We start from the raw sequence: 16,600 nt of genomic DNA on the forward strand, positions 1-16,600 counted from the left end.
CGTAGCACGCAGAGGGGCTGGGCTTTGTTTCAGCGCAGGAATGCAGAGTTGAGAAAGCGCTCCACCGCAAAAAAACCTCCCAGCCATTGCTCGCTGTAATCAGAGCCAGTCTGACAACCCCCACCCTGCTCTCTCTGAAACACACACACGTACATGCACACATACACACAGACGCAAACACACACACAATTAATGGATACACATGAACACACATATGCATACTCAATCAAATACATACATGTATGCACTCATTTATGGACCCCCCCCCCCCCCCCCCACCCCGCACACACACACACACACACACACACACATTTACATTTCTTCATAGATCTAGTATCAACACACACATGCACGCATGCTGGTATAGCACACGCAGATGTTTATACTTAACAATACACATACACAGTAAGACACATGTACAGTAACTTGTATATAAAGACACCTCATTATACACCCACAATAGTATGTTGTTCTACTAATGACAAGTCAACTGTATTTTCAGGTGTGTGTGTGTTTATGTGTGAGTATCTGTGTGGGTAGATCGGTGCATTTGTGTGTGTTTGTGTGTGTGTGTACGTGCGCATTCGTGCGTGGGCATCAGGTACACACACACACACACACACACACAGGAGTTCTGTGGGTTTAACCCGTGGCTTGTGCATGGTTGATCCACATGTCTGCTCTGTGCCCCTGTGTGCCAGCATGATTCAAACAGCTTTCCCATGTTCCCTCCCCTCTCCCTAATGTCCTGCACACCACCCCACCCCACCCCACACCACACCACACCACACCAACACACCCCACCCCACCCCACACCAACACACCACCCCACACCACACCACCCCACACCAACACACCACCCCACACCACACCACCCCACACCAACACACACCACACCACACCACCCCACCCCACACCACCCCACACCACACCAGATCAGCCAGTCTCACACACTCAGCAGGAACAAGGGATTCATGAAGGCTGCACAGACAGAAAGCAGAGTTTCTCATTCTTTTGCTCTCTCCTCTCTACTTGGTGTCCCTTTTTTGTTTTTCTTTGTTCTTCTTTCACTCCCCTCACTCCTTCTCAGTCTCTTTTTTCCACATGAAGGGAGGTCACTCTGGCAAAGACCCTCAGATGTAATAAGCAATTTCCTACATTTCCATACACGCTCTCTCGGTTGGGAAGGGTTCATCTGGCCATTCTTTCAAGGACGGTTCTGTGTTTTCTCTCGCTTTCACTCTTTCTCTTGGAGTCTCTTCCCTCTAATCCTGCATCACGGAGAGAAATAATATTATTAGTCTTGCGCCTCCATGTCACAAGATCTCCTTCATGCTATCCCTCTTCATCCCTCGTTCCCTTCCTATCTCCTTCCTCCCTTCAACTCTGCTCGAGGAGAGACCAGGAGAAAGTGTGTGTCTGAGTGTGTGTGTGTGTGTGTGTGTGTGCGTGCATGCGTGGGTGGGTGCATGTGTTGGTCGGTGGGTGGGTGAATGTTTCTTTAAACTGTCCACTTGGGAAGGTCTGACTGAGTGCAGATTTCTGCTTGTTTTCAATAAGGTCTTGGATCCCCTTGCCTGGAGATGTAACCTCAGCAGCATGCATTATATAAAACAAGTCTTTGAGCCCCGCGATCAGGCAAAAGGTGTTTTTAATAATTACATCTGTCAAATCACGCACATCTGCCGAATATTAAACAAGGGAAAAACATTGCTAAAATAGGAATGACTCACGCATGGAATGCCACACTGTTCCTTTGTAGGTAGGCTTCTATTTGCGGTTGTTTTTTTAGCTGGCCACAGTTGCGGAAATGAATATCAAATGTGGTTCGCTTCGCATAAATCAAAACCGGCCAGTGCGCCCATGTAACTTTACTCAGGCTGGGTTGTTTGGTGCAAGAGTGCGTGGGACTTGGTGTGTGTGTGTGTGTGTGTATGTGTGTGTGTCTTGAATAACTTTAGAACAATTCACATACTAACATCAGAGTCAGTTTTAACGCTCTATTCTCTGGAAGGAACTTTTCAGACAATAATTGCTAGTAAATGTTAGTAGTTAGTACTTTGAATGTGGGAGTATGTGAATGTGATGGAAATTATAGTGTGTTTGTGTGTGTTTGAACCATCACGCTAATTAAGCAATCTTAGATAAATAAATAAAGATTGGTCTGGACCTGAATGCTAACAAGCTATTTTTTAGATTTGGAGCTAGTATGGGAGTTTCTTATATGGATTTATACTCACACGTTGACATAGGGTAACCGTATGATGGGGGATTGTTAAAGTGGACAAGGAGCTTTATCATACCTTAAGCTTTATGCATATCGAACATGTTGTGGCCATTGAAATATGTGAGTTCTATGAGACTTGCTTTTGGCTCCAATCACAATCACACTATTTGTTTGTGCAACACTGCTACCTATCCGAGTGGCAGTGCTAGGTGAGAGGGTTCAACTGCTTCGCCTGCACCTGGATCCTGAGGAATGGGACTGGCATTAGCAGTGTACCAGTGGGGTCAAGGGGAAACCGTCGAGGCTGGACAAGCCATCAGCTAGAGCCGAGTCAGAACGTGACCTGGATGTGGGTCAGATCCTTTGGAAGCAGAGCCCAGTGTGGCCTAAGGCCAGAGTTTGGGTTAAAGGCTGACCCGGGGTCAGTCACAAGGGTTGGACTCTGAACTGCAGCTGCAAGGACGGGCCTGAGGAGTTATGGTGGAGAGTCAAGGGGCCTGGAGGCTTGGACCTGGGAGGGAGGGAGAGGCCTCACATCTGGAAGCCGAAGCCTGAAGCAGAGCAGAAGCCGCGGCCGCCTTAGATGAGAAGCAGACTCCACGGCAACCAGCACCATGGCAACCTGAAAGGAGAATGGGGAGGGTTGCAAGATGGCTCCCATGAGAAAACAAACTGTGCTCTTGAGGCATGGTTCTCATAAAGTGCACTAAACGTACTCTGGGCTGTCTCCAAATTGGACTGCCTAAGAAAGTTGATATACTGTTTGCTGAAATAGGCTTCTTTTTTAAGAAACAATCTAATAAAATGTAACTACAAAACTACACAATCTATCTCTCAGCTTTAAGAACCAATTCTTCAAATGTCCTGAAATGCTCCAGAATGAGGATTTACTGCACGGCAACATAAGACGAACCATCTAGCATACAGCAGCATTAACACACAGCTACAACAATTTCTCACCGAACACAGCAGTCACAGTCTGTCCAGGGTTGTCTTTGAGAAGAATGTGGAGGCAGAATAAAAGCAGAAAGGAGCTAGCCTGGATCAATCTGTATGGCTATATTTACATAGCTAATATGTGCAAGTGGGAACTCGTGTGCGAGGGAGCTTATGTGTATATATTCTAAGGCGGGCGTGTTTACATGTTCAAGAGTGTTCATGTGTAAATGTGTGAGTATGAGTGTGTGTGTGTGTGTGTGATGTTGGGGGGGATGGGCAGTTTGTTGCAGGTGTAAAGCCGAGTGTCCTCGGGAACACTGCTGAGGTCCGGCCTGTGTTTCGCTCGTTGGGATTAAGTTGGATCAGATGCTGTCCAAACGGACCTGCGGCGCCAAACCAACAACCCAGCCCATGCCTCTGCGGAGGGACAATGGCCATGGACACGTGTTGGTTTAACAGCTAGGGGAGATGAGTCGAGTGTGTGAGTGTGTGTGTGTGTGTGTGTGTGTGTGAGAGGGGGCTAGAGGCCCTCTCCTTCACAGGCTCTGGGACATGGGTTATCTGAGTTATGCATACCCTCAGGGATTGTGTACGAGTGTATGTGTGTGTGTGTAGATCTGGCTGAAAAGTGCACCGTTTGCTTTTGGCCCTGCGTGTTTGTTTTGACTGTCAGGCTGACTCATGATATGTGGTGAGGAGAGGAGAAGCGAGTGGCTTCACTCAGAGATGTCAGGAGCACATTCACGCTCCTCAGACAATGACCCAGGACAAGCAAAACAAGGGCCCTTCACTCTCTCTGGGATCAGCTTTAGTCTCTGAACTCCAGCAATCTGAAGGAAGTCTACATTTCAATGTGTCCATCTTCCAACATTTCATCATGAATAAGCAATAAGACTGTAGGAAATGGAAAGTTGGACACAGCCAGTTGTAATTCTACTCTGACTTTTGACTTTAGAGAGTCTTTTCATAGCTCCTATGACCTTTGCTAAATCCCCCATTTAACAAGCATGGAACACACACACACACACACAGGACCTCTCCATTTGCTTGTGAGTTGAGGCGGGCGTGCTTGGCAGATACACCGGCGACATCAGACAGTGTCTCCTACTTGCCCTCTGTGCCTAGCGGCATGGGTGTCGTTTGCCTGGCATACCTGGCAGCAGCGAGAGCGTCAGTTTTGGCAGCTCGTAAAAAACAGCCTTTAGTCACGCAGAGACGGCCCAATGTCCAGCAGCCAGCCGGCCAGCGAGCCAGCCGCGAGTGACACGGGACGCTTGGATTGTGTGTGTGTGTGTGAGTATGTGTGTGTCTGCGTATTTGTGTGTGCGAACAGTCTCCTTCCATTGCAGCCAGCACAGGCAGCCAGAACACCCCTTTACACACACACACACACACACTGAACCTCTCACACACCATACACATAGTCACATACACACGCACACACACACACACACACACACACACAAATCCAACCCCCCAGTATGGAAGGAGTGATGTCAGTCCCCTGGATCAGAGGTTGGCATGCTGACGCGGTGTGTGTGTGTGGGGTTGGTGGACGGGTGGAATGGGGGGGGGGGCAAGGAAGAGAAGGAGAGAGAAAGACAGATGGAGAGAGACAGAGAGGGCCATGTGGAGAGAAACAGATGAGAAAGATGGAAAGAGTGATGGATAGAGAGAGCAGTACAGAGAGATGAAGAGGTAGATACAGTATGAAAAGAAGCAAAGGAGGCAATGAGAATGAAACATGGACTGTGAAAGACAGAATGAGAGGAGAAAGAGAGAAAGAAAAGAGAGGTGTAGATAGAGTGACAGAGAGGTGGGACGGTTGAGCTGTGCTGGGCCAGCTTGGCAGGGCCAGGGTGAGAGTGAATGGACCATTCATTCAGCTCTCTTTTTCCCTGCTCCTCCGCGCCCTCCAGCCCACTGTAATTAATAATGCACATGGTGGATGGCCCACATTTGAACAGATGAACTCCGATGGAAAGACTCCACTGCAGGAGCGGAAGAGAGCGATGGCCAGCACTAACACACGAGCACCGCGCTTCTGATTGGACTAAAGGCCACCCTTTGTTCTGGGTTCGCTCGGGGCGTTCTGCTGGAGAGGGACAAAGCCCTCAGTCCAGCCACCGTAGCCATGGTCCGGCATGAGCAGAGGTCAAGACTCAGAATGGTCCCTAATCGAAGCTCTCGTGTGGCCCAGACCCGGCATGGTTCTGGGCCAGACCCCTAGAACTTCAGGGCACACGATGCTAAAATGCATTGCAGTGTGGTTCCTGTGGTTCTAATGTGGCTCTACTGGTCTGGTCGGCCTACAAGAACCCACAAGCTATGAGATTCAGTTCCCATGGAATTCAGACCCTAATAGCACACATGCCTTTTCTGAACAGGAAATCTTATTAGAACACAGGGTCTGTTATTTCTGTTACCATGTATTCATTTGGCATGGCACAGGCTGTGTAATTAAGAGAGAGAGATAATTATTCTTAATGAGCTGAGCAGCAGCCCACTTTGGGACAGCTCCAGCCATGATCACACACACACACACACACACACACACACACACAGACACACACACATACACACACACACACACACACACACACACACACACACACACACACAAGGGAATGAGAGAAAGATGAAGAGAAGTGCAGATGGAGAGTGAAACACCTGTCTATGATTTCATTTTTCATTAGAGAATGGTTGTGTGTTTGTGTGTGTGTGTATGCGCACATGTGCATGTGTGTGTGTGTGTGTGTGTGATGCGTGATGCTTTCCCAGTGCAGGACTCTGAAAAGGGAGCCTGTTCTCTGAACTCAGCCGAACTCCACCTCTGCCAGGATCAGCTGCCTCATCTCTTTGAACTGTAACCTCCTTCAGCACGCACACACACACACACACACTCACACATGCACAGGCACACACATGCACAGACAAACACACACACACACACACATGTGCACTGCACATGGACACACAATAATTTGTAAATGCACACCCCTATGTACACACACACATCTAAAGATATTTAGACACATAAACTGAAATAAAGGCACATCCTGTTCACACAAATACATATCCATACAAACAGACACACTCACACAGGGCACACAGCATTCCAGCCTTGATGTAGCAGCAGGGGAGCGATAGTCCTGGCGCCTACAGACCAGTCCACCTCAAAACCTTTCCACACCTTCACTCCTCACACTAGTCACCCCCACTGCCTCCACACACACACACACGCATGCACACACACACACACACGCACGCGCACTTCTTTGAATGCGGTACGTAGAACAGGGACTCTCAGAAGGGGTCCGGGGAAGCGAATGTCCGGTAGAGACACCCCCAACTCCAGCACACACACACATCCCTACACCCTCAAGTTCATACGAGGATCTTTTGAGGGCTTTTCATATCTAGCAGGGAGATATTTACACTTCATATTCATGGAAACCTAGTAAATATAATCCAAATAGAGAGAAGTGTAGGCGACAGACAGATGAGGGCAGAAAAGGGGGGATAGTGAAGACAGAAAGGAAGTTGGAGTATGGGGAGGTGTGGGGGGGGGCAGGAAGCAGTAAAAGAGAGAGTGATGAAGAGAAATGTTTGCTCTCCAAACTGCCCCAGCATCACTGGACTGCCCCAACATCACTAGAGTTACAACATTTGTATTCCACAGAAGTCTTCTTCTGCTACACATGAGTTCCAAGTTAGAGGGTCAGAGAAGCAGCTCAAGCAGAGTACAGACTTTCTCTGTGTGTGTGTGTGTGCTTGCATGTATATCTTTAATCTCTGATTGCAACTCTCAGAACTGTGTAGATCACTTGATCCATTCCTGTGTGAGTGTGTCTGTAATATGACATGTGTCTCTATGTGTGTTTTCTCTCCCAATGTAGACATGTATAGTGTGTGTGTGTGTGTGTGTGTGTGTGTGTGTGTGTGTGTGTGTGTGTGTGTGTGTGTGTGTGTGTGTGCGTATGTGTGTGTGTGCGTGCATGTGCAGGCACATCACTGTATCCATCCATGTATGTATGTGTGTGTGTGTGTGTGTGTGTGTGTGTGTGTGTGCGCGCATGGGCTTACACACAGGGCAGGCCCCCTCCTCCTGCCCAGACAGGCCGTTCGGTCAGGCCGTAAATCACAGCGGGGGCCCAGCAGTCTCATCTCTCGACCGTCTTCCCCTCTCATGTGCAGCATCGGGGAGGCCTGGCCGGCCCAGAGGATGTGGCTCAGGGTCCCCCAGCGAGGGGAGAGGGGCAGACGGCGGAGGATACTGTATCTCCTCCAAGGACGGCTAACTGGGCCACGGGTCTGGCCCAGCTTTGGCACAGGTCCACCGCAGCAGCCGCTGGGTCTGGGCTGACTGATAAAACGGCAGGATAAAGTTAGAGGCTTTCACTTCATTGGGGAAAAGGGTGAAATGAGTGGATAGTGGATGAAAGTAGGCATTTATGTGTGTGCGTGTGTGTGTGTGTGTGTGTGTGTGTGTGTGTGTGTGTGTGTGTTATCTGTCTGGTGTGTTTGCCTGCATTCTTGTGTGTAGAAATATGTGTTTCTGTATGAGTGTTTCTAGTGTGTGTGTGTGTTTGAGTGTGTGTGTGTGTGTGTGTGTACACTTCTATTTCTATTTAAAAAGTTCCTCCATGGGCCATGAAAGAGGAAAAGAGATACTGAGCTTGGGAGACATTAGCGTGTGATTTGTGACGGCCCTGTTACACGATTCCCCACAGATAACTATGGGACATTTTAATGTTTTTTTTTTTCTCTCCTCTGCAACTGCAAATCCCCTCCCCTCCCCAGTCCTCCTATGCAGGCGGTGAAAATCACGTGTGACGCCACGGGGAAAGCTTAAAGTGGAGCGGAGCTCATTTTTAAAGATTGACTCAAATCGTCAGGAGAGCGGAACAGTGTGCCTTGAGCCAGGGCTTGGCGGAGAACGTCGCCGTTGAGGTGCTGTTAAACAACTTTATGGAGACGCAAGGGGAGATGTTACCCCCGCCCCATTCCTCTCCTTCCCCACCTCCTCCTCCTCTTCATCCCTCATCTCAGCTCTCTCTTCCTCTTTCTTTCTCTTGGCTTCGCTGTCTTTACAGAATGTTCAGTTGTGAAGGAGTTCGTGGAGTGCTCCGGAACGCCCACGTTATCCGGCGCACACCCCCCCCACCCTCAGCTGTGGTCACGGCCAGCGGGGCCCGAGTGAAATGGCCTTCCCAGTCACCCCTCGACTCCTGGAGGCTGCTGAGGCCTGAGGCTGCTCGGTCCCATGCTCTGAGTTTCATGCGGCTGAGGTGCTCAGCGTTTCCCGTCCTGAAGGGGAGACATTGGCTGGAAGTGAGTTTTTCAGAAAAAGAGGCAGAATTGTACATTATGACTCCTGCTTCTGAATCACACACACACATTCACAAGAGTTTGAGTCTGGGACTGCATCCATTTCCATTGGAGAGGCATAAGAAAGATGACTGTAAAACACTTTGCGTGTGTGTGTGTGTATGTGTGTGTGCGTGTGTGCTTTGGAAAAGTAATTTCCAATGTGGTTGTCTTCAGAGCTTTCGAGTCATTATCAAGGCCTGACGAATATTATTGGAGGATACAAGCATAGAGGATAAAGCAGCACTAATTTGTTTCAAGAACAAACAGGATTTAATTGCTTTGTTTTTTTCATCCAGAGTCAGTTGGTCCTTTTTTTCCCTTGCAAAATAAAAGCACACTCTGACCTCTCACTCCTGATTGGCTGTCCTGTTGTCAAAGCAATGACATCACTTCCCCTTGGCAGACACACAGCCTTTCCATCATCATTCTGCCCAGAGCAGGACGGTCAAAAAAGAGAGAAAGAAAGAAAAAAGCAAAAGACACAAAGAGGGAAAGAGTTAGCGAGCAACGCGTGTTTGAAAAAAAAAAAAAAAAAAAACAAGACCGAAAGGAGAAAAAAAAACACAACTCGATAATTACATTAATTATCCCTTTGCACATAATGAGAACAGCCCCAGGGTTTCTAAAACACGTTGGCGTGCCAACAGGCTTGTCACTGCTCCTAAGCTCTGCCGTCGACTCACAGGCCTGCAATCAGCGTAAACCAGAGACACGTGGGAATAGTAGGCTTCTCGCACATCTCTGTCTGTTTAGTCAGTGCAGGGTCACAGTTTTAAACATGCCACTCAAGAATTCCGAATTGCTTAACTCCGTCTTGGCCTCTCAAAACACATGATTTGCGATTACAGGCCTCTGTACAAATGAGCAGTAATGGAGGCAGCCATGATGACACTGGGGATAATGATACCATTTGAGCTGATCAGGGTGATTCAGGAACCTTACGTAAGAGTGACATTCACTCTAATTTTACAGAGCTTTTTAGATGTTGTCATAGATGTTGTCATAGTCAGATAAATCACAGCAAACTATGGATGCAAGTAGAACCATCCAGCCCTAGTTTGGTAGAGATCCTAAAACCTGTGTTGCTCAATCCAGATCAGGGTCAGATTCCTACCATGATAAATGTCTGGCCCTGAGACTATCATACTGACCTGACGTGGTGCATAAGACTGTGAACTCAGAAGTCCAAAATATTTGACCTGGATGCTTCAGATACATCTGAAATGTCCTGTTATTCCCCTAGTCAGTTTGCCTCCTAACTAGTCCAAAAATATGGTCTGTTTCTCATCATGACAGCATGAGTACTTCTAATGTCTTTCAGTTTTCCTGGAAACGCCTGACATGTTTACAAGTTGACAGCATGTGCCACTGCACTGCCGAAAACCCCTCTCTCTACGGCCTAGCCTTCCCATCAGGACCTGTTTCCAGTTTACAGGCAAAGCCCCGGTGCACGCCATGCCAGACGGAGAGCGGAGACCTTGAGACGTCTCTTTCTTCAAACAGGAAATACACATGGGCATGGACTGGAGGACATGCAAAGGAAGGCTAGGAAAGACGGAGACAAAGAGGTAGCAAAATGGGAGGGACAGAACGAGAGAGAGAGAGAGGGAGGAAAATGAAAGAGAAAAGGGAGCACAGAGGGAGAGAAAGCCAGAGAGAAATAAGAGGAAGATAGAAAGACAGAGAACAGCAGAAAGAGAGAAAGAAAGAGTGCAGTAAAAGACTATGATTCATTCATTTTTCCACCGAGCGACAGTCCAGGGCCCCTGCAGCGCAGATGTGGTTGCGAAGATAAAAGCACAGAGCTGGACTGCAAAAGGGCACGCTCTGTTTAAATGGGTCCCCTCCGGCCAAGCGCTCCCCCACACACCCACCTCGCCCCGCCCTGCCTCACCTTGTCGTGAAAATGTCCTCTTTCACCGAATGTGGGTCAGTTAAGAGCCTGGCCATTTAACTCGCACTCAGACGTCATTCAAACCCCATTCAAATGCCACCTCATCAGCGAGACCTGCTCCCAGCACGCCCTCCATGAGCGCTGACATGATAAAACGCAGGTGTTAATTGCGCAAGGCATCCCAATTCCAGCCAAGAAAGCAGGTCAATGTCAAACGGTTCTTTTCCACATAAGCGTACGTGTATTGCAAGTGACATGGACCGTGGTCTAGTCAGGTGGTGATTTAACTAGGACTGGGTTATTGTTCAGCTGTGTGAGAGCTGTTGAGGAAGTGTTTAATCGTTATTTCATAAAATGATTCAAAGAGTATTAGCAATGCATAGCAATCCTGTTTGTCTTCGTATAACTGAAAGACAGCTACGGACCTTGTTGGAGCTAATGGACGTTATTCATCAAGGAACTGTTCAAGAGTACTTTTCCTGTCAGGCAGTTTGTTTTCTATCTCTCTCTCTCTCTCTTCCTTGTTGACAAGGGGGAAATGTGTGACATATTCTGTGGGGGCTGAAATCTGTTGCATCTTAAAAAAAAAAACATTCCTGAAAATGTTTGGACAGACAAGTGCGTTGTGGCAGTGGCTGTGTGTTTGGCCACGCTCCACCTCGTCTTGTCTGCGTTTGAAAGGCTGGCAATCGCTCCCACGCCACACCGCAAGTACAGACAGCACACAGGGATGATGGATTGCATCGGCTCTCCCATTCATACAGGGCATGTATGGGCAGCATCCAGATTTCACACCGACACACCATCAGGGAGTGTGTGTGTGCTTGTATTATGTATGCATGTGTGTGTGTGAGTGAGTGTGAGTGAGTCAGTGTGTGAGAGTGTGACCTTAAAGACAGCGGTTTTGCATGTAACTGCCCGAAGTGAACCTGAAGTTTTCAATGTCACTGTAATAATCATTGTAAAATAAACCTTCCAACACCTCCTTGCATTGCCACATAACAAAACACAACACTCCAGCATAACACTGTACCAACAAAACCTGTCACAGCCTGTGAAACATTCCAGAACTCTCTCCGTCTGGAACCTTCCATCCCCAACGCAAGCTCTGTTTCCACAGCTGACAGTGAAGGCAGGAGAGAGAGGTTGTGGCTCTGCTGTCCTCATTTTGCCCCCCACCCCCAACTCCCCTACCACCACACCTTCCCCTGGAGCGCAAAAGGGGGGGGGGGGGGGTGTAGTTACCCCCAGAGGAGGCATATCTTGGGAGGAGTCTTCGTGTGGGTCACTGGAAGGAGCGCTAACGCACCACAGCCCAGTACGAGACTAGCATGACCTCTCTTTCCTCTCGACTCACACTAGCTGGATCTTGCCTGGAGAGCTCCTGAGAGAGGGGTGAGAGGTTGTGTGTGTGCGTGTGTGAGAGGAGGTGGAGGGCTGTTCAAGGTTGGGGGAGGAGGAGGAGGAGGAGGAGGAAGAGGAGGAGGGGGGTTGTATAGGGGATTACAGGGAAGGGTTCCAATCCCCAAGTGCCACCAGGCCATGTTTTTCGAATCAGCTCTTGTGCGCTCTCCCCGTAACAGTCAATTATGTGAATTTCAGTCATTTAATTTGCAGTGATGTCAAAACCCCAGGTTTGCGTGTTTGGAAAGCCGAGCGAGGGGGAGGTGGGTGGGTGGGATTCAGGGTATGCTTAGGGAGATGGGGAGGGGGGGGGGGGGGAGGAGGGAGCGCTGGTGGGATGGTGTTTGCCGGCAGGCCTGAACTCCTTAACCCAGTTTCTCTCGCTTGCTCATTCACTCACTCGCACTTGCTTGCTTACGGCTTGTCTTCGCAGACTAATAATGGACTCATTCATGTCGCGGCACCGCTGAGGAGATGGGACATTCTTCTTCCACTCCACGTAAACACTATGAGAGGCAACCTCTCCACACAGACTACTGTGCCCACTTAAGAACTGACCAGGTTAATTTCAATGAAAATAGGGCCTAGGCAGAATGCAACAGGAGTGCTTCACATTCAGTAAAACAGAGTTAAACTCAAGAAAGAGGTAGAACAGACATTGTATGACTAGATACAATCTGTGCCTATTCATACACTGTTGCTTTAAAGGCGGTTTAAAACCACAAGCAGTCTCTGCCAATGACAGCTTTTTTCAAAACAACAAACTATAAAGCAGTAAAGCAGTACCGAAATCAGAATGCAGACTTATAATTGATGCATCTAGTATACAATCATGATATTGAATCTTGGGTTGGGAGATAATCTTAGAGAAAGTCTTTACACATATCCCTCAAATATAACACAGTGAACTATTATTTTTCTGTGTTGATAAAAACTGTGAGCGTGACTATTATGCTACAGAGAAGGCACTGCACTGCCTTGCCTTCATGAGCTCCTCTAACAAAGTTTGGTAAAGTACTCAGTCGTCCACTAAACTGGATATTCCAACCGTGCCTGTGCCAAGACTGGGTTCAGGCCGTAGCCAGTGTCCCCTGCATACAGATACTCTATCATTATTTGCAGTTCCCATAGCGGGGCACCCGTAGTGGCTACCCGTCGCACTCTCTCCCCTCTAATAGCAGCTGATTGAACTGGCTCCGCTCCTGGCCAGAACAAAACGCTGTGTATTGGCCTTGGCCATGACTTAGCTTATGCAAAGGCAGGATGCGAAGGCCCGGTCCAAAGTACTCATTAGGCCTGTCAAAGGATCAGTCCCAGGGAGAAGGCAATCTGACACGTTCAATGTCCTATGACGGAACACGGCCTGCCCCAACACATCCAAGGGGTGGGGGGGTGGTAGTGGGGGTATGGTGGAACGGTGTCATGGACTAGTGTTGTGTTCCCTGATTGGTGGAGAGGGGAGGTTGATCTGTCATTGGACTGGACGGGGGGGGGGGTGGTAGAGCTGAGGTCACTGGTTTTGATTGGCACAGCGCTGTAGAGGCTCGGTAGCCTGTGAAGGATGGAGAAGTCTGAGTGTGTGTGTGTGTGGTGTGTGTGTTGTATGTGTGTGTATGTGTGGTTGGGTATGGGGGTACTGACACACTGTGTGCCTTTACCACACGCATGAGAGGCCTGCAGGAATTTATCCCGAGTTCTAAAATAGAATCACCCTCCGTGGAACACACGGAAAAATCTGTGTGCTCGGAACATTCATGACACAGCCTTCGCACATGGGTAAGTATAAACATTCTACACACATGGCAGCTCCAGCCATACCCCAGCAAAATAAGCCAATGCCTTTTGCTTTTGATTTGCACTGGGATAATGAGTCCAAATGCGTCAAGACTTCTAAATAGTTCTGCTTGTACTAAAGCCAAAACAGATCAGTAAGGCCACACATTAAAATGTGCGTAGGCTAGAACCTGTATCAGATGGAGCTGGCCTGGTATATTGCCTCACTTCTCTGAGTAAACGTGAAGTCTGGATTCATTTTTGTGCACCTACACATGGTTTTCAGTCACAGTGCAATTTCCAATAAGCTCAGGATTGGTTGTTGTCTTGTTTTAGTTGAAGCAGTGCACATGTTGTTTACATTCACTGTAAACACAACAAAATGTTTTGTAACATAAAAACCAGTTGTGTTGGGTGATTCTCCGTCTTGAGAGAGCTGTTGGCTGCAAGCATGTGACTGTAGGCTGAGTCAGAGGCCTCAGACATGTGTGTGTGTGTGTGTGTGTGTGTGTGTGTGTGTGTGTATGGATGTGTAGCACAAGAGATAGAGAGAGCGTTGTTGTGTGAGTGTGTGTGTAAGCAAGTTTGCGTGTGTGTACTCTAGGAGCTGCTCAGCCCTGTGAAGGCTGAGGAGGGCGTTTAGAGTGTAACTGCATACAGTGTGAGGAGTGAGATCCCTCAGGCATCCCTCTCTCGCCCTTGTTTCTGAAGGACTGCCAGGGGCTGTGGCAAAACCAGCTAACGTTTATGTGCACAAAGTGCATGTGTGCCTGTGTGTTAAAAATGAGCAGCAACAATAACAAATGCATTGTGAGCTATTTTCAATTACAGTCATTCAATTTATTTTAATTACAATGAATTGCAGCCATATGGGCTGTTTAGTTATTACTGGGAGGATAAATACATTTAACTGAGAAGTGAAGTGATAAGCAGGCTGAGTCCTCCTTAGACAAATATGTCTTCCAGACTAGAAAGTCAAAAGGCTTGTTGACATAAGACAAGTGTCCTAGATTAACAAGATGAGGGCCAACTGGACTCATTAGCATTAACTCTGTGGAGATGATCAAATAATGACACTGCCTCAAGAGTTTTCATCAATCTGACATTATGTGTATTGTTCCACTCAATTTTCTCATTTTCATTTGGAGATGAAACGGCAATCTGACCATAATGGAGGACACAGAGACTCTTTGGTGAGATTTCAGTATGGAAAATTATCTCTATTCATCACTGTCTATTACTGATCACTTTTGAGTTACAAATCAAAATACAACATAGGCCTAGGCCAACACAGCTTGCCCTTAAGGCTGGGAACTAGCGTACACTAAAAATATCCAAAGACATACAATGTGAGAAGACAGAAAGCACATCCAAACTGCTTTCATTCAAAAATCAGTCAACCACTCACAGTCCACAGCACTGCTTGCCTCATTCAGAAAACGATCATCATAAAACGAATCAGGGACAATACTGCCACCGTAAGGCACAACATAGATAGACCATTCATAACATGACTAGAATGACTAACAGTAAGAAGATGGTCTTATAGTGACACCTATAGGCTACACAACCATCTTAAACTACGCCTGCTATTGAAAACTCCTTTTGTAGTCATTATAAGATGACAGTAAAAAATACAATTCTCCAGGATATGGGTCTAGAGATTGTTTTAACGTTCAGTATACTACCCTACATTCTAAACGTTAGGCTACACTAACTTTCAGTGTGCTGCTAACAGAATATGACCATGTAGGTCTATGCTCTTTATTATTTCATTAGATGGACTTGTCACATTTATATCTAATTTCTCAACGAGTATATTCATGACAATTCTACACTAGTGGTTTCAACTGCACATTATGTGGCACTATTTTCACGTCAGCATGTGATCCCCACTAAAATATACTGCTCCAGGTGAGGCTCGAACTCACAACCTCGGCATTGCTCTGCATTGTACTGCTGTATAAGTACCGCGCGCTAACCGATTGCGCCACTGGAGCTCTGTCCTCACCGGCCAGCAACACAGAATATAACTGCTAATTCAGTTGCTATAACTTGGCGTTTGTATCAAATATTAACGAACCTGATATTATTCATCGTTTATATTGAGATGGTTTTATGTTCTGCTTGAACAATGCACATAGCCTTTATAACAGAGCTTTTCGTCTGACTACTGCCTTAAGTTACCTCGTTGGCTATGTAACGTTAGCATAATGTTAGCCATTTGCTAAGAAGCTCCATTCTAGTTCTTAAACTAAGCATTTGCTTCGTTCAAAGATGAAAAGTTTAGATTTATCAAACGTCTCAGAACTATGAGTGTTTGATCAGCGAAATATAATGATGGCTATATGCCAATAAATCGTTTGGTTGGGCCAGCCCTATACCAAAGACAGTTGATAAAGCAATCTTTGCCTATACTACACTGGCAGGTTCTGCTAGTAGGCTACGGGGTTATGCTAACCTGCGTAAGGTCCATCCTTCCTCTGGAAAAGAAAAAATAGGCATACTTTATGTTGTGTTGATACTGTAAGCGAAGTAGCGTTTTGCCAACCCACTTCTGCACAACACATTAGGCTACGGACATGTTCAGCCAGTGTTCTTAACGTTACAAGTTGATGATCCACAGTACATCCAAATGATCTATTTGCAGACTTTGCAGCATTCAACGATTAACTTGCAAATGTGTATTTTTTAGGGAACCCATCTGACCCTTCAGGTGTTTAAGTGGCGTAATGTAGGGTATCTTGAATACACGTGGTTGACTGCCCTGCAGGGCTCAGTGCGTTTGCGGGGCTGTACCAAGCCTACTTGAGAAAAGAGATACGGTTTTGTTTGTGTAATACTGAAATCATGCTGAGATGTACGACTAGTTTGCCGTATGCATTTGCTAACCGTATCTCCAGAGCAAACACGCAGTTCACAATCACGAGCTTTCAAGTTCAATAGATCAGTCTAAAAGTTAACCCAACCTTCAGACCGCCCGCCCCCTT

General features: G+C 47.2%; 1 long non-coding RNA gene and 1 other non-coding gene across 2 annotated transcripts; both read right to left on the minus strand.

Annotated features, from left to right (window-relative positions):
• Positions 1-1,634: 1,634 nt before the first annotated feature.
• On the minus strand, positions 1,635-10,154 carry LOC121684785. The gene is made up of 3 exons (XR_006023196.1): positions 8,884-10,154; positions 7,253-8,476; positions 1,635-2,849 (listed from the first exon to the last, which is right to left on the minus strand). It is a non-coding gene; the product is annotated as an uncharacterized LOC121684785 (long non-coding RNA).
• A 5,362-nt stretch (positions 10,155-15,516) lies between these two features.
• trnai-uau lies at positions 15,517-15,610 on the minus strand. Its single transcript has 2 exons — positions 15,573-15,610; positions 15,517-15,552 (listed from the first exon to the last, which is right to left on the minus strand). It is a non-coding gene; the product is annotated as a tRNA-Ile (tRNA).
• Between the last annotated feature and the right edge of the window lie 990 nt (positions 15,611-16,600).

Source organism: Alosa sapidissima, chromosome 16 (genome assembly GCF_018492685.1).
Source record: "Alosa sapidissima isolate fAloSap1 chromosome 16, fAloSap1.pri, whole genome shotgun sequence".
NCBI classification, from domain to species: Eukaryota; Metazoa; Chordata; class Actinopteri; order Clupeiformes; family Clupeidae; genus Alosa; species Alosa sapidissima.